Source organism: Salmo trutta, chromosome 7 (assembly GCF_901001165.1).
Source record: "Salmo trutta chromosome 7, fSalTru1.1, whole genome shotgun sequence".
Lineage (NCBI taxonomy): Eukaryota > Metazoa > Chordata > Actinopteri > Salmoniformes > Salmonidae > Salmo > Salmo trutta.
In genome coordinates, this window is record NC_042963.1 from 27,339,473 (window position 1) to 27,362,212 (window position 22,740).

General features: G+C 44.4%; 1 protein-coding gene across 1 annotated transcript in view; it reads left to right on the forward strand.

Annotated features, from left to right (window-relative positions):
• The first annotated feature begins 3,981 nt into the window (after nucleotides 1-3,981).
• cpt1ab (carnitine palmitoyltransferase 1Ab (liver)) overlaps nucleotides 3,982-22,740 on the forward strand; it is a 71,729-nt gene continuing 52,970 nt past the window's right edge. Inside the window, exon 1 of the mRNA XM_029758488.1 lies at nucleotides 3,982-4,113. The gene's annotated coding sequence lies outside the window, so the exon portion shown is untranslated. The remainder of the gene's footprint in view (nucleotides 4,114-22,740) is intronic.

Here is a 22,740-nt window from a genome sequence, read left to right on the forward strand (position 1 = left end):
CCAAAGGAAAACAGGCTGCCTAAGTATGGCTTCCAATCAGAGACAACGAAAGACACCTGCCTCTGATTGGAAACCATACCCGGCCAAACATGGAAAAACAACACATAGAAATAGAAAACTAGAACACTCCCACATAGTAACAAAAAACCCACACAAAACAACCCCCTGCCACGCCCTGACCATTTTACTATGGCAAATGACCTCTTTACCTGGTCAGGACGTGACAGTACCCCCCCCCCCCGAAGGTGCAGACCCCAACTGCACTCCACACCAAAACCCACAAAAACAACCCTAAACATAAAGGGAGGGAAGGGATGGTGGCCACCGTCAATGACGGCTCCTGTGCTACACCCAGAACTTCCACCAATCCTCCAGCTCCGGAGGTGGCTCCGGCTCCGGACGTAGCCCCCGTTCTGCCTGCAGATCCCTCTGCTTCTGGAACCCAGACCTGTGGGTCATTACCAGAGGTTCTGCGCTGCCGACCACCGCTGAAGGCTCTGGGTTGCAGACCACCGCTGAAGGCTCTGCGCTGCCGACCACCGCTGAAGGCTCTGGGTTGCAGACCACCGCTGAAGGCTCTGGGTTGCAGACCACCGCTGAAGGCTCTGGGTTGCAGACCACCGCTGAAGGCTCTGGGTTGCAAACCACCGCTGAAGGCTCTGGGTTGCAGACCACCGCTGAAGGCTCTGGGCTGCAGACCACCGCTGAAGGCTTTGAGTTGCAGACCACCGCTGAAGGCTCCGGACTGAGAGGCGTCGCCGGAGGCTCCGGACTGGGAGGCATCGCCGGAGGCTCCGGACTGGGAGGTGTCGCCGGAGGCCCCGGACTGGGGAGCGTCGCCGGAGGCTCCGGGCTCAAGAGCTTCGCCGGAGGCTCCGGGCTGAGGAGCGTCGCCGGAGGCTCCGGGCTGAGGAGCGTCGCCGGAGGCTCCGGGCTGAGGAGCGTCGCCGGAGGCTCCGGGCTGATGAGCGTCGCCGGAGGCTCCGGGCTGAGGAGCGTCGCCGGAGGCTCCGGACTGATGAGCGTCGCCGGAGGCTCCGGGCTGAGAAGCGTCACCAGAGGCTCCGGACTGATGAGCGTCGCCGGAGGCTCCGGACTGATGAGCGTAGCCGGAGGCTCCGGGCTGAGGAGCGTCGCCGGAGGCTCCGGGCTGAGAAGCGTCACCGGAGGCTCCGGACTGATGAACGTCGCCGGAGGCTCCAGACTGATGAGCGTAGCCGGAGGCTCCGGGCTGAGGAGCGTAGCCGGAGGCTCCGGGCTGAGGAGCGTCGCCGGAGGCTCCGGGCTGAGGAGCGTCGCCGGAGGCTCCGGGCTGAGGAGCGTCGCTGGAGGCTCCGGGCTGAGGAGCGGAGGGCGCACTGCGGGACGAGTGTGCGGAGCCGGCACCGGACGTACTGGGCCATGGAGGCTTACTGGAGGTCTGGTGCTTGCGGCTAGCACAACCCGTCCTGGGTCGATGCTGACGCTAGCCCGGCAAGGGCGGAGCGCCGGCACAGTACGAACTGGGCTGTGCTGGGGAATGTGGGGTACCGTGCGTGGAGCAGGCGTAGGATATACTGGGCCAAGGATTCTCACTGGAGGTCTGACGCTTACTCCCTTTAAGAGTGTGCTCCTAATCTCAGCTCGTTACCTGTATAAAAGACACCTGGGAGCCAGAAATCTTTCTGATTGAGAGGGGGTCAAATACTTATTTCCCTCATTAAAATGCAAATCAATTTATAACATTTTTGACATGCATTTTTCTGGATTGTTTTGTTGTTATTCTGTCTCTCACTGTTCAAATAAACCTACCATTAAAATTATAGACTGATCATTTCTTTGTCAGTGGGCAAACGTACAAAATCAGCAGGGAATCAAATATTTTTTTCCCTCACTGTATTTATATAATGAATATGAATTCGGAGGGCAGAAATATTCAATATTAAAGCATTAGACATCTTACTAACGGCTTCAGTCATACAAAAGTTAATTTAAATCTGAGCTGGTTCTCTAGCAGATTAGTAAGAATGTTTCACCCCATGGTCAATAATGGCTTTTTTCCCTTTATTCAGATTACAACCTCTCATTTTCAGTTATTTCGGTTATCCAAAATATATATTTTTTTTTAAAAACAAGCCATAGAAAGTTGGTTGAAATTTCAGTTTAATCCACAAGAAAAGACCGAACAAATATTACAACAAATATTATGGTTAAACTCAAATATACTAATTGATTTAAAAAAAATAAAAAATAAAACGGTACCATCTTTGTAAATACTTTAATAAATAGGTCTGGTGCAGTTATGTCACACATGCAGCTAACAAAAATATATGGAAAAGTCTGCTCTACCCAAAATGACAACCAACTAATTGCAGCATTATCACAAAAATAGAAGATGAAAGTGGAAGGGGGAGAAGTAAGGAACTTGTCTGTCGGCCCTGAATTAAAGAAAATTGTGGTGAATAGAAAAGTATACCAGTTTCATGTAAGGACCAGAAAATTACAGCTGTGCCAAATAGATAGCAAAATATTTGGAAAGAGATTTTCGATGTACCGATTCCATGGCACATGGTTTATGAACTGATACATAAAATGACGCCAGATTCAAAAGTTTGAGTTCTTCAATTTAAATTATTATACAACGTTCTTGGTACCAATAGAATGTTATATATATGGGGGATACAACCTTCCCAGCTCTGCAGATTTTGCTGTGAAGAGACAAAATCGTTGGATCATTTGTTTTGGTATTGCCCATATGTAGCTTGTTTTTGGTCGTAGGTTCAGGAACATCTAAACAATTGCAACATTTACCTGGAGGTAATTCTGAAAATAGCACTGCAGGGTGATTTGAATAGTCATAGTCAATTGATCAATAATATAGTAATACTCTTAACAAAAATGTTTATCTTTAATATACAATCTGTAGAAGCTATGCGAATAGAAAGGTTCAGAACTGTTGTGAAACATCACAGCACAGTTGAAAAACATAAGGCATATAGAAATAAAAACTGGATGGTGTTCAGAGATAGATGGGAGTTGATGAAGGTAGCTGAAGGAGGAAAGAAACAAAGGATAACTATTGTAAAATATACTGTGTCCGTCAAATATTTATAGTATGTATAAGCTGGAAGTAGAAGCCTAAGTGTTGTTGTCCATTAGTTCACTCCAATTAGGGGAGGGGTGGTAGGGTTAAGCAAAAATAATAAAGAAAAATATAGTTTCAAAAAAATATGTGAATAATTTTATAAACAGCACCAGTCAAAAGTTTGGACACACCTACTCATTCCAGGGTTTTTCTTCATTTTTACTATTTTCTACATTGTAGAATAATAGTGAAGACATCAAAACTATGAAATAACATATATGGAATCATGTCTTAACCAAAGAAGTGTTAAACAAATCCAAATATATTTGAGATTCTTCAAAGTAGCAATCGCTTGCCTTTTAAATGTTTTTATTTTTTATTTAACCTTTATTTAACTAGGTAAGTCAGTTAAGAACAAATTATTATTTACAATGATGGCCTACACCGGGCCAAACCCAGACAACGCTGGGCCAATTGTGCGCCACCCTATGGGAGTCCCAATCAAGGCCGGTTGTGATGCAGCCTGAATTCAAACCAGCATGTCTGTGGCTTTAATGCCTAGCAATCAACAAATGTACATTGTTTAAAGCACACATATGTCTCAGTCACAAATGACAGCTCCAATAAGCACTTTAAGGTGAACGACGTGAACGAAATGCTTGTAGAATCATGACTCTTTCGAGTTTTCAGTTAATCGTTCGCTGATAAGGGATCCTGCGTGTTCTGGACATTACTGACTCAAATGAACGAAATGAATCGAAACATTCGTTCTTTGACTGAACGAGTCGAAAAGATCCGAGTCAGTAAAAAGAGCCGAACTTCCCATCAATTGTGTCCGTATAGCCTCTCCCAAGAAGAAGGAAAAGAAGAGCTAATGTGACGTTTCAAACTGGGCGGTCTCTGCAAGTCCTCACTCTCCATTCATACGGCGCCTTGCAACTGTCAACGCTGAGGGAGGTCGAACCAAGCCTCACAACCTTGGACACGTTCAAAGAAAGTCCTCTTTTACATTTTTGCGTTACGAATATACACGTTTGGAGAAAGGGCTGGTGAGTAAAATCACACTTTGTTTGAGTGTATTTTGTTTTGTTCGATTAAAACAGTTTTCGAAGTGTGGCTGCAGTCAAACAATAAAGTAAAAATTGGCTATGTCGTTAAAACACAAAAAAATGCATTTTGGTCGTAATGTAATGTAAGGTTAGGGTTAGGCATAACTTTAGCAGTGGTTAAGATAAATTGTAGAAATAGGCGGGGTTTAGCCATAATTACGACTTTGTGGCTGTGGTAACTGGTGACGACCCCGGTAAGGGGAATCTCTGACGTTACATTTTGTGTTCAGTCTTTCAGCGTGGTGAAGTGGTCATACAGAAATATTTTACTACTATGATATGTTTGTAAAGAAGACAATCGCCTATAGACCTAAATTCGCAATGAGACAGAAGTGTTTATGCAACTGAAGTGTTTATAAACCAAGTTTAAATTAAATACTTAGATCTAGTATTTTGACCTTTGTTTGCACTTACTCCTGTGTCATAACTACCATATATGACACTTGTATAAAACAATGTTGTTTGTGGATGTGTTCACGCAGGGATCATCTGCGAAAGAGACCACTGTCTCGTCATGACTCCCTAGAAAGGTTAAACAAATAAATATATATTTGTTTGACTATCTCTCCAATGTAAGCCATCTGTGTTGAAAATACACTATTTGGATGTAAATACAGTAGGTCTACCATTCATGTCATGGTATTTTGACAGCAAGAGGACACAATCTTGTTTCACCACAAAACCAGCAGGTATCCTATCAATGAATCGCTTAACTGTTGTTGGGATCATAACACTGCTATTGGGCAGGAGTCCAAATAAGAGGTCATTCATTCTCTATCAGTCTCATTGGCAAATACTTTATTATTCCCCAAGTTTGTTTACATTTTTAGCTGCAAGGCTATTGTGTAAACGTCGCTACAATGTCAAAGGGGACATCTGCCCTCGGTACACATGTAACCTCCAAATAGAGCAGAGGAAGGTCAGAGAGAGTACAGTACAGGTGTGTCCTTTGAGGGCCTTACGCAAGGCAATTAAGCCATAACCTAATCAGGCATCATTGATCAATCATTAGGCACTGCATTAGATTATCTAGCTTCATACCTCTTACATTGACTAAAGCGAATTTAGGTTGACTCTGAAACACTGAATTATAGCCTATTCCAATCATAGGGAAAAGCTGACCCCATTTTACAACAAGTGGCCTGTAATTCAACCCCAGAGAAACATATCCAATAATATTTCACATGTAAGATATTTTAAGATACAAATGTGTATTATGTGGGTGAATGAGTAAAAGAAGAAACGTATAGCACATGATGAGAATGTATTTTTTCTTTCGTTTTAGTTTAAACATACAAGATTGCGATGACATTTGAATGGATCCCGTTTTTATGCAGTTATTCAATTATTCAGTCACATAATACTATTTACTTTATTATCGTGGCTTATTACATGTTCGCCCGTGTATAATAATAAACAATGTAGCCTATTATCACAGAGTATGATGGCTATAATGTTGCGAGTTATTCGTTGCTCGTTTGCCTAGAATTCGAGCGCTGCAGCTCGACGACCTTTCCCCCAGTTTCCAGTAGCACAGTCATGTGATCACGGGAACCCATCTGGGGGAAGGGAAAGTGGCTGGTGAAACACAGCTGAATGGAAACACAACTGCGTCGTTGCTGGCTGACATAGGTACCAAGAAATGTGTCCTTCATAAGCTGACTACACCGCCAATGCGCGCATGATGATTTTGTCCATCCACACCAGAGGCGATCATGACACGCAGGTTAAAATATCGAAACCAACTGTGAACCAACTATACTAGTTTGGGGGCATACCGAAACATACATTTAACATTAATGGCCATTAAGATAGCTTGCTTTTACTAGCCACTTTGTCCTGGGAGATGAACTGAGCTGACAAGGTAAAAATCTGTCGTTCTTCCCCTGAACAAGGCAGTTAACCCACTGTTTCGCCGGTAGGCCGTCATTGTAAGTAAGAATTTGTTCTTAACTGACTTGCCTAGTTAAATAAAGCTTGAATAAAAAAATAATAATAATGAAAAATAAAAAATGAACACAGTACCAGTCAACATTTGGACACACCTACTCATTCCAGGGTTGTAATTTATTTTTTATTATTTGCTACATTGTAGAATAATAGTGAAGACATCTAAACTATGAAATAACACATATGGAATCATGTAGTAACCAAAAAAAATCCTTTGAACGATTCTTCAAGTGCAGTCGCAAAAACCATCAAGCACTATGATGAAACTGGCTGTCATGAGGACCGCCACAGGAAAGGAAGACACAGAGTTACCTCTGCTGTAGAGGATCAGTTCATTAGAGTTACCAGCCTCAGAAATTGCAGCCCAAATAAATGCTTCACAGAGTTCAAGTAACAGACACATCGCAAGATCAACTGTTCAGAGGAGACTGCGAGAATCAGGCCTTCATGGTCGAATTACTGCAAAGAAACCACTACTAAAGGACACCAATAATAAGAAGAGACTTGCTTGTGCCAAGAAACACGAGCAATGGGCATTAGACCAGTGGAAATCTGTCCTTTGGTCTGATGAGTCCAAATGTGAGATTTTTGGTTTCATCCGCCGTGTCTTTGTGAGACGCAGAGTAGGTGAGTGGATGATCTTCACATGTGTGTTTCCCACCGTGAAGCATGGAGGAGGAGGTTTGATGTGTGGGGGTGCTTTGCTGGTGACACTGTCTGTAATTTATTTAGAATTCAAATGCACACTTAACCAGGATGGCTACCACAGCATTCTGCAGCAATACACCCATCCCATCTGGTTTGCGCTTAGTAGGACTATCATTTGTTTTTCAACAGGACAATGACCCAACACACCTCCAGTCTGTGTAAGGGCTATTTGAACAAGAAAGAGAGTGATGGAGTGCTGCATCAGATGGCCTGGCCTCCACAATCACATTTACATTTACATTTACATCATTTAGCAGACGCTCTTATCCAGAGCGACTTACAAATTGGTGCATTCACCTTATGATATCCAGTGGAACAACCACTTTACAATAGTACATCTATATATATTTTTTTTGGGGGGGGGTTAGAATGATTACTATATCCTATCCCAGGTATTCCTTAAAGAGGTGGGGTTTCAGGTGTCTACGGAAGGTGGTGATTGACTCCGCTGTCCTGGCGTCGTGAGGGAGCTTGTTCCACCATTGGGGTGCCAGAGCAGCGAACAGTTTTGACTGGGCTGAGCGGGAACTGTGCTTCCGCAGCGGTAGGGGGGCCAGCAGGCCAGAGGTGGATGAACGCAGTGCCCTTGTTTGGGTGTAGGGCCTGATCAGAGCCTGAATGTACGGAGGTGCCGTTCCCCTCACAGCTCCGTAGGCAAGCACCATGGTCTTGTAGCAGATGCGCGCTTCAACTGGAAGCCAGTGGAGTGTGCGGAGGAGCGGGGTGACGTGAGAGAACTTGGGAAGGTTGAACACCAGACGGGCTGTGGCGTTCTGGATGAGTTGTAGGGGTTTAATGGCACAGGCAGGGAGCCCTGCCAACAGGGAGTTGCAGTAATCCAGACGGGAGATGACAAGTGCCTGGATTAGGACCTGCGCCGCTTCCTGTGTAAGGCAGGGTCGTACTCTGCGAATGTTGTATAGCATGAACCTACAGGATCGGGTCACCGCCTTGATGTTAGCGGAGAACAACAGGGTGTTGTCCAGGGTCACGCCGAGGCTCTTAGCACTCTGGGAGGAGGACACAATGGAGTTGTCCACCGTGATGGCGAGATCATGGAAAGGGCAGTCCTTCCCTGGGAGGAAGAGCAGCTCCGTCTTGCCGAGGTTCAGCTTGAGGTGGTGATCCGTCATCCACACTGATATGTCTGCCAGACATACAGAGATGCGATTCGCCACCTGGTTATCAGAAGGGGGAAAGGAGAAGATTCATTGTGTGTCGTCTGCGTAGCAATGATAGGAGAGACCATGTGAGGATATGACAGAGCCAAGTGACTTGGTGTATAGTGAGAATAGGAGAGGGCCTAGAACTGAGCCCTGGGGGACATCAGTGGTGAGAGCACGTGGCACGTAGACGGATTCTCGCCACGCCACCTGGTAGGAGCGACCTGTCAGGTAGGACGCAATCCAAGAGTGAGCCGCGCCGGAGATACCGAACTCGGAGAGGGTGGAGAGGAGGATCTGATGGTTCACAGTATCAAAGGAAGCAGATAGGTCTAGAAGGATGAGAGCAGAGGAGAGAGAGTTAGCTTTAGCAGTGCGGAGAGCCTCCGTGACACAGAGAAGAGCAGTCTTAGTTGAATGAACAGCCTTGAAACCTGTCTGATTTGGATCGAGAAGGTCATTCTGAGAGAGATAGCAGGAGAGCTGGCCAAGGACGGCACGTTCAAGAGTTTTGGAGAGAAAAGAAAGAAGGGATACTGGTCTGTAGTTGTTGACATCGGAGGGATCGAGTGTAGGTTTTTTGAGAAGGGGTGCAACTCTCGCTCTCTTGAAGACGGAAGGGACGTAGCCAGCGGTCAAGGATGAGTTGATGAGCGAGGTGAGGTAAGGGAGAAGGTCTCCGGAAATGGTCTGGAGAAGAGAGGAGGGGATAGGGTCAAGCGGGCAGGTTGTTGTGCAGCCGGCCATCACAAGACGCAAGATTTCATCTGGAGAGAGAGGGGAGAAAGAGGTCAAAGCATAGGGTAGGGCAATGTGAGCAGGACCAGCGGTGTCGTTTGACTTAACAAACGAGGATCGGATGTCGTCAACCTTCTTTTCAAAATGGTTGACGAAGTCATCCGCAGAGAGGGAGGAGGGGGGGAGGGGGAGGAGGATTCGGGAGGGAGGAGAAGGTGGCAAAGAGCTTCCTAGGGTTAGAGGCAGATGCTTGGAAGTTAGAGTGGTAGAAAGTGTTTTTAGCAGCAGAAACAGAGGAGGAAAATGTAGAGAGGAGGGAGCCTTGTTGGTTAAGCCACAGAAAAAGTTAGCAACCTTCCCACCAGCCATGATTGTCTGAGATAATGAGTGGGCTGGACATGCCGAGAGAAGATTGGTCTACCGTATTGAAGTCATCTGTCTATTTGAGCTTGTCTGTCTGTGTTGTGAATCCTGTTGAACACGGCTTTAAAAAAATTGTATTGTGTAGTGCAGCTGCATAAGTGTTGCTCTCCATTTTTTGGAGGATCAAGTTTTGAAATCAATGGAATTAGAGTATGATAGCTAAAGAGATGGAGAAAACAGCTGTCTCCGGAATACATCTTCAAACTAAGGGCAACTGTGGTATGGCATTCCTGACAGGGAGATACGTCCATGATGCATGTTGATGTATACAGGTAAGATAGTCTAGCATTAGCTAGCTACATTTTCATATATTACACGTTTCTAATTTTGACATAAAGTGGTTTCATTTCAAGCTAAAGTGTACTGTTAGCTAGCTAGCTAACGTTAGCTGGCTGGCTCCCTAGCTGACGTTATTATTTGTTTCCCAGAGCCGTTTGCTTTTAAAGTTAGAGCCTAATGTTAGGCAGTGTTGCACTTAGGCAGTGTTGGCAATTTGTTCATTGTTGTTTAACTAGCTAACGTTATGTGACGTGTGTACAACACCCGTTGAATAAGGCCGGTGTCAGTAAACGTCTGCAAAAAGGCGTAATGAAATTGTTGCCAGCAGAGCTGGTTAGGCTGGTTAGGCTCTTTTCAAATTTATTTATATAGCCCTTTGTACATCAGCTGATATCTCAAAGTGCTGTACAGAAACCCAGCCTAAAACCCCAAACAGCAAGCAATGCATGTGAAAGAAGCACGGTGGCTAGGAAAAACTCCCTAGGAAAAACTCCCTAGAAAGGCCAATCTAAAATTCCCCCTTTGATTTTGTTATAACGTTTGAGTCACTCAGATAGCATAGGAACATGGCATAAACCATGGCAAAATGTGTAGAATTGCAGGAAATTAGCTTTCAATCTGCACATTTTTGTCTCAGCCCCAATGACAAAATGTGTAGAATTGCAGGAAACTACACTGAACATAAATATAAATGCAACATGCCACAATTTCAAAGATTTTACTGAGTTACATTTCATATAAGGAAATCAGTCAATTTAAATAAATACATTAGGCCCTAATCTATGGATTTCATGACTGGGAATACAGATATGCATCTGCTGGTCACAGATACCTTAAACTAAAAGGTAGGGGCGTGGGTCAGAAAACCAGTCAGTATCTGGAGTGACCACTATTTGCCTCATGCAGCGCTACAAATCTCCTTCGCATAGAGTTTATCAGGCTGTTGATTATGGCCCATTCCTCTTCAATGGCCGTGTGAAGTTGCTGGATATTGGCGAGAACTGAAACACGCTGACGTACACGTCGACCCAGAGCATCCCAAACATGCTCAATGGGTGACATGTATGCTGATAAAATGCAATTGTGCTTGTTGTCTGTAGCTTTCGCCTGCCCATACCCTAACCCCACTGCCACCATGGGACACTCTGTTCACAATGTTGAAATCAGCGAAACGCTCGCCCACACAACGCCATCTGCTCAGTACAGCTGAAACTGAGATTCACCCGTGAAGAGCACACTTCTCCAGGGTGCCAGTGGCCATCGAAGGTGACCATTTTCCCCACTGAAGTCAGTTACGACGCTGAACTACAGTCAGGTCAAGACCCTGGTGAGGACGGCGAGCACGCAGATGAGCTCCCCTGAGATTGTTTTTGACAGTTTGTGCAAACCCAGTTTCATCAGCTGTCTGGGTGGCTGGTCTCAGATGATCCCGCAGGTGAAAAAGCCAGATGTGGAGGTCCTGGGCTGGCATGGTTACTCGTGATCTGCGGTTGTGAGGCCGGTTTTACATACTGCCAAATTCTCTAAAACGACGTTAGAGGCGGCGTATGGTAGAGAAATGTACATTCAATTATCTGGCAACAGCTCTGGTGGACATTCCTGCAGTCAACATGCTAATTGAACGCTCGCTAAAAACGTGAGATATCTGTGGCTTTGTGTTGTGTGACAAAACTGCACATTTTAGAGTGACATTTTATTGTCCACAGCACAAGGTGCACCTGTGTAATGATCATGCTGTTTCACCCTTTAGAACCTATAGTGGCCGTCAACGGTCTTTCTTTAAATGACTATAGCGGCCATAAACAGCCTTGTTTTTCTAACAATAATATCTGTGTCAACATCGCAAAATTTACTTGATAACAACCTGTTGTCATATTCGCGTGGAACCTGGAAACCTGGAAACAGGGTATGCTGTCATTTGACTAAATAATAAATAAATTAACACTTCATTACACAAAGTGACGTCGCTGAATCGGCCACAACTTTCACTCGTTAGTGGTACAGATTCGGACCCGTCCTTGCACTTTGAAAGCGATGATGTCGAGGTGAGTGAAATAAATAAACAGCAGATATATGTTTTGTGTATATCGCTCATATTGTCATGATTTTATTTTTATTTATTTAACTAGGCAAGTCAGTTAAGAACAAATTCTTATTTTCAATGACGGCATAGGAACAGTGGGTTAACTGCCTTGTTCAGGGGCAGAACGACAGATTTTGACCTTGTCAGCTCGACGATTCGATCTTGCAACCTTCCGGTTACTAGTCCAACGCTCTAACCACTAGGGTACCTGCCACCCCATGATCACTTGGTTGGTACAGGCGAGCACATCAGCCGTGGAGCAGGAGCTCAAATAATTGCTCTCTGTCTCATGGAAATTGTTGCAGTGTTTAGCTGTATATAGTCAGTTGTTGGTTGTTTTGTCTTGTGTTTACCGATGTAATTCATATGGAAATGTTCCAAACTGCTTGCTATAGCTAGCAAGCTAGCTAATCTGTCAGGCCGGAAAAGTAGTGTATGGCAATACATTTAAGCTTGCTCTTGCAAAGCATAAACCTCATCTGTCACTTTCACTAGCTAGCCATACAGACAACCAGCTAAATAGCTACCGAAATGGAGATTAGAGTAATTTGTGTTTAAATCATGGTTTGTCATGTTTGCTAGGTACAGATAGGTTATACATTGCCTTGTTTTCCTATTATTTGACAGTTTAGCTGTTGTGTTAGGGTTGATGCCCGCACAGTGGAGATATGATATTGAGTTGCAGTGATATTTGTTTACATAACCAGCTAACAAGTTGCTTGTTTTGTCCTCTTTCTACTGATGCAATTCATTTGGAAACTGTCCCAGCTTCTTAACTAATCAGCTAACATTGGCGAACTCTGTAGTTAGTCTGTCAGGCAAAAAAAACAGAGTTGGAGGCAACATTGTGCTTCGCTCGCAATGCTGTCACTTGATTGGGCTCCTGAGCGGTGCAGCGGTTTGAGGCACTGCATCTCAGTGCATAGAGGCGTCACTACAGTCCTTAGTTCAAATCCAGGCTGAATCACTTCCGGCTGTGATTGGGAGTCCCATAGGGTGGTGCACAATTGGTCCAGGGTAGGCCATCATTGTAAAGATGAATTTGTTCTTAAGTGACATGCCTAGTTAAATAAAGGTTAAATAAAACCTTTATTTGTCTCACTCCCTCCCTACATAGACAACCAGCCAACTATACCCATCGAAACAGATGAAGAATTATTTGAAAACTGTTTGGCTAAATTGCATATAGTGTCATCTTTGTAATCTTCTACTTTCAACATCCTAAATAAATAAACAATAGTTTATGATGCGTTGAATCTGTAAACTGTTGTGCGCATACAGTACTTTGATTTCTTACCATCTATAAAAAGTAATCTGACTATGGGTCTTGAAGTGTGTGTACCCTATATAGTCTTTATGGTTATAATCTGACCCATCTATGAGCATATTCATGAATATATTTTATGTACTCTATCCTGTCTGATTATCCATCAGTCTGACATAGAGTGCATTTGGAAAGTATTTAGACCCCTTGACTTTTTCCATATTTTGTTACGTTACAGCCTTATTGTAAAATAGATTACATTGTTTCCCCCCTCATCTATCTACACACAATACCCCATAATGAAAAAGCAAGAACAGGTTTTGAGAAAAATTCGCTAATTTATTATAAACAAACAAGTGACATATCACATTTACCTAAGATCCTATCAAGCTCTGTCAGGTTGGATGGAGAGTGTTGCAGCACAGCTATTTTCAGGTCTCTCCAGAGATGTTCGATGAGGTTCAAGTCTGGGCTTTGACTGGGCCACTCAAGGACATTCAGAGACTTGTTCCAAAGCCACTCCTGCGTTGTCTTGGCTGTGTGCTTAGGGTGGTTGTCCTGTTGGAAGGTGAATCTTTGCCTCAGTCTGAGGTCCTGAGCGCTCTGGACAGGTTTTCATCAAGGATCTCCCAGTCCCTGCCGCTGAAAAACATCCCCACAGCAGGATGCCGCCACCAACATGCTTCACCATAGGGATGGTGCCAGGTTTCTCATGGTCCTTTAGACTCCAAGCGGGCTGTCATGTGCCTTTTTTCTGAGGAGTGGTATCCGTCTGGCCACTCTACCAGAAAGACCTGACTGGTGGAATGCTGCAGAGATAGTTGTCCTTTTGGATGGTTCTCCCATCTCCACAGAGGAACTCTAGAGCTCTGACAGAATGACCATCAGGTTCTTGGTCACCTCCCTGACCAAGGCCCTTCTCCCCCGATTGCTCAGTTTGCCGGGGCGGCCAATTCTAGGAAGAGTCTTGGTGGTTCCAAACCTCTTCCATTTAAGAATGATAAGAGACCAGAGGTGATTATTAGGCAGACAGTATGTGTGTGGTTGAGAAAAAGAGAGTAATGAAGACCGAGACTGAGCGGGAGAGAGAGATGATGTTCCTGACCAATTGTATCCTATTTGTTGCCATGCTTTCTCTCTCTCTCTCTCTCTCTCTCTCTCTCTCTCTCTCTCTCTCTCTCTCTCTCTCTCTCTCTCTCTCTCTCTCTCTCTCTCTCTCTCTCTCTCTCTCTCAGTGAAAGCGAGGGAGCTGATGTGGAGAGTCAGGGCTCAGCAGCAGAAGGCAGGGGGGAAGAGGAGTTAGAGCTGATAGGAGGGATAGAAATGTGGAGCGAGGAGGAAGAGAAGGGAGAAGTGGAGGGAGAGGAGAGTGGGGGAGAGAGGAAGAGGGAGAGCACAATCGAGAGGGGAGCCTACATATCCATGGAGTGTGTCTGCCCCAAGTCCCACTATTTTTTCATTGGAATCTTTCTCTGAATCTTTCTCGATCTAATACTTGTTGCATTAACTAAATTGTTGTCAAGGTACAATTTTTACATTTTGTGCCACTTTGGAGGATGGGGCCGTGCTTCGAGATAGCTTCATGACATGTTGTATTCTAAATGCAAACATTTACGTGACAAAAAATTGTCTCTGAACAGTTGTTGTGTTTTGTATGTTTTCTCTTTATCTGTCTCTATCTGATACTTCACTGAAGTATCAGGAGTTTTGTCAAAATAAGCTACTATTTCTACATTTTGTGTCAGGCCTGGTCTGTACTAAATCTTATTGAGAGAGGTTATCTACATTTTGAAATAGTCTCTGAATAGTTGTTTGCATTTATACGTTGTTACAGAAGTAAGAATCGTTGTCAATCAAATAACCTACTTTGTGTGAGTTTTGACATACTTTCTGAATATCGACCGCTGGTCACATTTTTTATTTAAAAAAATATATATTCTTGTGTAAATAATATTTATACGTATAACATACTATACTTGGTACATTTTGAGTGAGTCATTTAGTCAAATGTATGACAATTTAAATACTCTAGGGTTTTTTGTTGTGTTGAGTGTTAATACTTTTTTTATAGTGAGTGTCTTTGCACAATGGAAAACCAAATTAGTGTTATACCTATTGACATGAATGGGGTGTCATAATAAAGAAGATGCGTCTGCCCCAGCGCAGACGCATCTACCCTCTGTCGGTGGCTGAAACAAAAGCCATGGAGGAGTACATCCATGAGGTGCACCAACAAGGTTTCATCTGCATGTCCACTTCTCCTGCGTTTGCAGGCTTCTGCTTCGTGGTCAAGAAGGATGGAGGGTTATCAGAGGACTCAATGAGATCACCACCAAGTACCGTTACCCTCTGCCGGCAGCTATCGAACAGCTCTGCAGGGCCCGGTTCTTTACCAAATTGGACATGCGGAGTGCATACAATCTCATCTGCATCCGGGAGGGGGATGAATGGAAGACAGTTTTTAGCACAATGTCTGGTCACTACGAGTACTTGGTGATGCCATTTGGCTTAGCCAATGCTCCGTCAGTGTTTCAGGCATTCGTCAACGAGGTGTTCTGGGACATGCTTGGACGCCAGGTGGTTGTGTATATGGACGACATCCTGGTCTACATGGCTACCTTGGAGGATCACATCACTCACGTCCAAGTAGTCCTGGAATACTCCTGGCTAACCAACTGTTTGTCAAGGCTGAGAAGTGCCAGTTTCATCAGGAGGCTGTCTCCTTCCTAGGCTACCAAATCAGTCTGCAAGGAGTGAAGATGGACATCAAGAAGGTAGATGCGGTCAGGTCATGGCCAGTCCCAACCACCATAAAGGGGTTACAATGGTTTTTGGGGTTTGCCAACTTCTACCGCCGTTTCATTAGGAACTTCAGCTCCATCGCTGCTCCTCTCACCGCTCTCCTCAAGGGGGGTCCCCGTAGGTTGGTGTGGAGTCCAGCATCTGATGAGGCCTTCAGTATCCTTAAGGGACCTTTCACCTCCACCCCATTGCTCAAACACCCAGATCCCACAATATCCTTTGTGGTGGAGGTGGATGCTTCAGAGGTGGGCGTGGAGGCAGTTTTGTCTCAATGACAAGGTAATCCACAAAAATTGTATCCGTGCATATTACTTTAAGAAGCTGTCCCCTACAAAGAGGAATTACGGCGGTGAAGTTGGCATTAGGAGTGGAGACACTGGCTGGAGGGCACCAAGGACTCATTCGTTATCCTGTACATGCAGACAGCGAGGAGGCTGAATCCGCGCCAAGCAAGGTGGGGCCTATTATTTGCAAGATTTGACTTCACGCTGACCTATCGCCCAGGCTCAAAGAACACCAAAGCCGATGTCCCATCTCTACGATTCGGGAGGGGATCCTGTCCAGAGTGCACCCATAATCCCTACCTCTCAAGTTGTAGCCCCTGTGGTCTGGGACGTAGATGTTGACATTCGCCAGGCTCTGGAGAGGGAGCCTGCACCCACTACCTGTCCTCCTGAGCGCATCTACGTTCCCACGGGGATAAGGGATCGGCTGCTGACCTGGGCACACACAGCTGTTGTCGCTGGACATCCAGGTATTTCTCGTACTACTCAATCCATCTCTGAGAAGTAATGGTGGCCTACCTTGGCGCAGGATGTTATTCGTTACGTCAACTCCTGTTCCATGTATGCTCAAACCAAATCTCCTCCTGCACGCTCCAGCATGGCCACTTCTTCCCATACCTCAGTATCCCTGGGCTCATCTATGCATTGAATTTGTCACTAATCTTGCCTCTGACGGTTTCACCACCATTTTGGTGGTTGTGGATAGATTTTCCAAATCCTGTTTCAACCATAACTGACATTATGGACTGCCGGAGGACATCGTCTCCGAACGTGGCCCCCAATTCACATTACGGGTATGAAGAGCCTTGGTGGAAAAGCTTGGGGTCACTGTCAGCCCCACTTCCGGGTATAGGCCTCAGTGTAATGGGCAGGTGGAGGGGATGAACCAGGAGCTGGGGAGGTTCCTGAAGAGTCATTGCCAGGACCGGCAGGGAGAGTGGGCCTGATTACTTTCATGGGCGGAGTACGCCCAGAATCCGTTAATTCACTCCTCCACCGGGCTGGGATCTTTTATTTCATCTCATGAAACATGGGACCAACATTTGATATTGCGTTTATATTTTTGTTCAGTGTAGCTTAAAAAAAAAGACTAGAATTGCAGTAGTGCTGGGTGGTATACCATATTTTACGATATACCGGTATTGATGCATGGACCGGTTAGGGTTTTTACATGACCTATTTACATTTTTTTTTACTTTTACCCGTCTTCTCCCCAATTTCTTGATATCCTATTGCTAGTTACGCTCTTGTCCCATCGCAGTTTTCAGCTGTGCTAACATATAATTGCAAAAGGGTTTTCTAATAATCAATTAGCCTTTTAAAATGATAAACTTGGATTAGCTAACACAATGTGCCATTTCCAACATTAAAAATGTCTATACTGTATTGCTGATCAATTAGATTTTCTTCAAAAACAAGGACATTTCTAAGTGACCCCAAACTGTATGTATGTGCCCATCGCAGTGAACTAGTCCATTGTGGAGGCCTAGACCAATTTATGCTTGATCCAAAAATGTGTTTGGAGGCTCCATATGGAGGGTGTGACGCAATTGCAGAGGCCAAATTGATCTACGTACCATATCGCCATAAGCCTCCCAATTTTTGTAACAATGCAGAGGGCTCTGTATATCTCCGCATTGACATGATTGGTTGACAGTAGGTGGGGGCGGTACACCCAGTAGAACACAAACTCACTTCCTTGACAACAACTCTGCACTGCTCCGTGAAGTGCAAGAAGTATGAATGCCCTGACTTCTGCAGAGGCCATATCACCGTAAATGCTGCATGGCCAATGCAGACGTCGGATTGACCATGCGCCCAGATGCACAATGCACTTCTCTCTCCAGAATGCCTCTCCCGCCAATTTGTGCACATTCATTGTTTCATAACTTACTTGTGTGATTTGTTTGCATTTGATTGTTAGTGTATATCAATTCCCCATTACATACATCACCAGTAGTACATTTACCATTAATTCATATAATTTCTAATCTACAATGTTTGTTACTTTGGTTATGGTAATTTCTGTTAATTCATTCAATATTATTCCAGTCTTCCTGTTGTCATTGTCGGAGTGGACACATTGCTTGCAGAGTGCACAATCTATGCTGCACTTGTGAGAAACAAGGTTTGGTTTATTTCATTCCATTTACGAGTTTTGTCAATTTAGTCAATGTCTTTTGTTTGAAGCACTCCTGTCAATGTTGGGTAAGGACGCGCACGCATAGAAGTAGGCCTATACGCTACCCGGCCTGCGTAAATGTAGGCATATAAATGTGCACTTCTGTGTTTTGGGTCATTGTCCTGTTGCATCACCCAACTTCTGTTGAGCTTCAATTGGCGGACAGATAGCCTTGCATTCTCCTGCAAAATGTATTGGTAAACTTGGGAATAAATTTTCCCGCCGATGATAGCAAGCTGTCCAGGCCCTGAGGCAGCAAAGAAGCTCCAAACCATGATGCTCCCTTCACCATACTTTACAGTTGGAATGAGATTTTGATGTTGGTGTGCTGTGCCTTGTTCTTTCCACACATAGTGTTGTGTGTTCCTTCCAAATAACTCAACTGTAGTTTCATCTGTCCACAGAATATTTTGCCAGTAGTGCTGTGGAACATCCAGATGCTCTTTTGCGAACTTCAGATGTGCAGCAGTTTTTTTTGGACAGCAGTGGCTTCTTCCGTGTTGTCCTCCCATGAACGCCATTCTTGTTTAGTGTTTTACTTATCGTAGACTCGTCAACAGAGATGTTAGCATGTTCCAGAGATTTCTGTAAGTCTTTAGCTGACACTCTAGGATTCTTCTTAACCTCGTTGAGCATTCTGCGCTGTGCTCTTGCAGTCATCTTTGCAGGACGGCCACTCCTAGGGAGAGTAGCAACAGTGCTGAACTTTCTCCATTTATAGACAATTTGTTTTACCGTGGACTGATGAACATCAAGGCTTTTAGAGATACTTTTGTAACCCTTTTCAGCTTTATGCATGTCAACAATTCTTAATCTTGTGTCTTCTGAGATCTCTTTTGTTCAAGGCATGGTTCACATCAGGCAATGCTTCTTGTGAATAGCAAAGTCAAATTTTGTGAGTTTTTTTATAGGGCAGGGCAGCTTTAAACAACATCTCCAATCTCGTCTCATTGATTGGACTCCAGGTTAGCTGACCCCAGACTCCAATTTGCTTTTGGAGAAGTCATTAGCCTAGGGGCTCACATACTTTTTCCAACCTACACTGTGAATGTTTAAATGATGTATTCAATATAGACAAGAAAAATACAATAACTTGTGTGTTATTAGTTTAAGCAGACTGTGTTTGTCTGTTGTTGTGACTTAGATGAAGATCAGATCTAATTTTATGACCAATTTATGCAGAAATCCAGGTAATTCCAAAGGGTTCACATACTTTTTCTTGCCACTGTATATACGGCAAACCCAGAGATCTGTCTTTGTAGATAATATTGTAAAACATACTCCACCAATACATTTTTGGATAAAAGTTTCATGGCCATGTTAACTGAAATATACTGCTCAAAAAAATAAAGGGAATACTTAAACAACACATCCTAGATCTGAATGAAAGAAAAAATCTTATTAAATACTTTTTTCTTTACATAGTTGAATGTGCTGACAACAAAATCACACAAAAATAATCAATGGAAATCCAATTTATCAACCCATGGAGGTCTGGATTTGGAGTCACACTCAGAATTAAAGTGGAAAATCACACTACAGGCTGATCCAACTTTGATGTAATGTCCTTAAAACAAGTCAAAATGAGGCTCAGTAGTGTGGGGCGCCAGTAGCACAGGGCGCCAGTGGCGAATTTGCCAATCTTGGTGTTCTCTGGCAAATGCCAAACGTCCTGCACGGTGTTGGGCTGTAAGCACAAGCCCCACCTGTGGATGTCGGGCCCTCATACCACCCTCATGGAGTCTGTTTCTGACCGTTTGAGCAAACACATGCACATTTGTGGCCTGCTGGAGGTCATTTTGCAGGGCTCTGGCAGTGCGCCTCCTGCTCCTCCTTGCACAAAGGCGGAGGTAGCGGTCCTGCTGCTGTGTTGTTGCCCTCCTACGGCCTCCTCCACGTCTCCTGATGTACAGGCCTGTCTCCTGGTAGCGCCTCCATGCTCTGGACACTACGCTGACAGACACAGCAAACCTTCTTGCCACAGCTCGCATTGATGTGCCATCCTGGATGAGCTGCACTACCTGAGCCACTTGTGTGGGTTGTAGACTCCGTCTCATGCTACCACTAGAGTGAAAGCACCGCCAGCATTCAAAAGTGACCAAAACACCAGCCAGGAAGCATAGGAACTGAGAAGTGGTCTGTGGTCCCCACCTGCAGAACCACTCCTTTATTGGGGGTGTCTTGCTAATTGCCTATTTGTGTTGTCTATTGCATTTGCAAAACAGGATGAGAAATTTATTGTCAATCAGTGTTGCTTCCTAATGGGACAATTTGATTTGACAGAAGTGTGATTGACTTGGAGTTACATTGTGTTGTTTAAGTGTTCCCTTTATTTTTTTGAGCAGTGTATAATGCATAACATAGTACCTCTGTAGAACCTTAGGCCTTACCTGGGTAATGATCTATGCGATTCACAGGTAATAATTAAATGCCTTGGGCCATGAGTGAACCTGTAAGGAAATATGATGGTTATTTACCAACCAGACTGCAAATTAACTGGCATACCTAGCTTTATTAGGCCTGCTTCTCCTCGTAATCGTACGACTGAGTAGGCTAGTAGTAGATTTAAACTGCTTCGGGTTAAGGCGTAGAACTCAATCTCATTTATAGAGTAGGTCTATCTAGTGAAATGAGATGTGCCTTCACATACAGTGCATTTGGAAAGTATTCAGACCCATTGACTTTTTCCCAAAACATTTTTACGTTACAGCCTTTTTCTAAATTGATTAAATAGCTTTTTCTCTCATCAATCTACACACAATACCCCATAATAACAAATAAACAATTTTTTTGCATTTTTTTGCAAATTTATAAAAAATTAAAAACTGTACCATCTACATAAGTATTCAGATCCTTTACTCAGTACTTTGTTGAAGCACCTTTGGCAGCAGTTACAGCCTCGAGTCTTCTTGGGTATGACGCTACAAGCTTGGCACACCGGTATTTGGGGAGTTTCTCCCATTCCTTTCTGCAGATCCTCTCAAGCTCTGTCAGGATGGATGGGGAACGTTGCTGCACAGCTATTTTCAGGTCTCTCCAGAGATGTTAGCTCGGGTTCAAGCCCGGGTTCTGGCTGAGCCACTCAAGGACGTTCAGAGACTTGTCCCGAAGCCACTCCTGCGTTGTCTTGGCTGTGTGCTTAGGGTCATTGTCCTGATGGAAGGTGAACCTTCACCCCAGTCTGAGGTCTTGAGTGCTCTGGAGCAGGTTGTCATCAAGGATATCTCTGTAATTTGCTCTGTTCATCTTTCCCTCCATCCTGACTAGTCTCCCAGTCCCTGCTGCTGAAAAACACCCCCACAGCATGATGCTGCTACCACCATAGGGATGGTGCCAGGTTTCACCCAGACATGACACTTGGCATTCAGGCCAAAGAGTTCAATCTTGGTTTCATTAGACCAGAGAATCTTGTTTCTCATGGTCTGAGAGTCTTTAAGTGCCTTTTGGCAAACTCCAAGTGGGCTGTCATGTGCCTTTTACTTAGGAATGGCTTCCATCTGGATGGCCACTCTCCCATAAAGGCCTGATTGGTGGAGTGCTGCACAGATGGTTGTCCTTCTGGAAGGTTCTCCCCATCTCCACAGAGGAACTCTAGAGCTCTTTCAGAGCCCTGACCAAGGCCCTTCTCCTCCGATTGCTCAGTTTGGAAGAGTCTTTTGTGGTTCCAAACTTCTTCCATTTAAGAATGGTGGAGGCCACTGTGTTATTTTTATTTAGCAAGGCAAGTCAGTTAAGAACAATTCTTATTTACCGCCCTATGGGACTCCCAATCACGGCCGGTTGTGATACAGCCTGGATTCGAACCAGGGTATCTGTAGTGACACCTCTAACACTGAGATGCAGTGCCTTAGACCATTGTACCACTTGGGACCTTCAATGTTGCAGAAATGTTTTGGTACCCTTCCCCAGCTCTGGGCCTCGACACAATCCTGTCTCTGAGCTCTATGGACAATTCCTTCAACCTCATGGCTTGGTGTTTGCTCTGACATGCACTGTCAAATGTGGGACCTTATATAGACAGGTGTGCCTTCCTGAATCATGTCCCATCAATTGAATTTACCACAAGTGGACTCCATTCAAGTTGTAGAAACATCTCAAGGATGATCAATGGAAACAGGATGCACCTAATGTAAATTTCAAGTCTCATAGCAAAGGGTCTGAATACTTATGTAAATAAGGTATTTCTTTTTTGTATTTCTAATAAATGTGCCAAATTTTCTAAACCTGATCGCGTTGTCATTATGGGGTATTGTGTGTAGATTGCTGAGGAATTTGTATGTATTTAATCCAGAATAAGGCTGTAATGTAACAAAATGTGGAAAAAGTCAAGGGGTCTGAATACTTTCCAAAGGCACTGTAGTCTTCTAGACTGAGACGAACTTCAAAATGAGCGGACCAAGGCGCAGCGTGCATTGAGTTCCACATCTTTTTAATACAAAGTGAAACTAGAAACAAAACTTACAAATAACGTAAAGACGTAGTGCCCAAACATACAAACACAATATCCCACAAAGCAGGTGGGAGATAGGGCTTCCTAAATATGATCCCCAATAAGAGGCAACGATTACCAGTTGCCTCTAATTGGTAACCATACAAAACCATCAACATAGAAATACACATTCTAGAACACCCCCCTAGTCACACCCTGACCTAAACCACTATAGAGAATCCAAGGGCTCTCTATGGTCAGG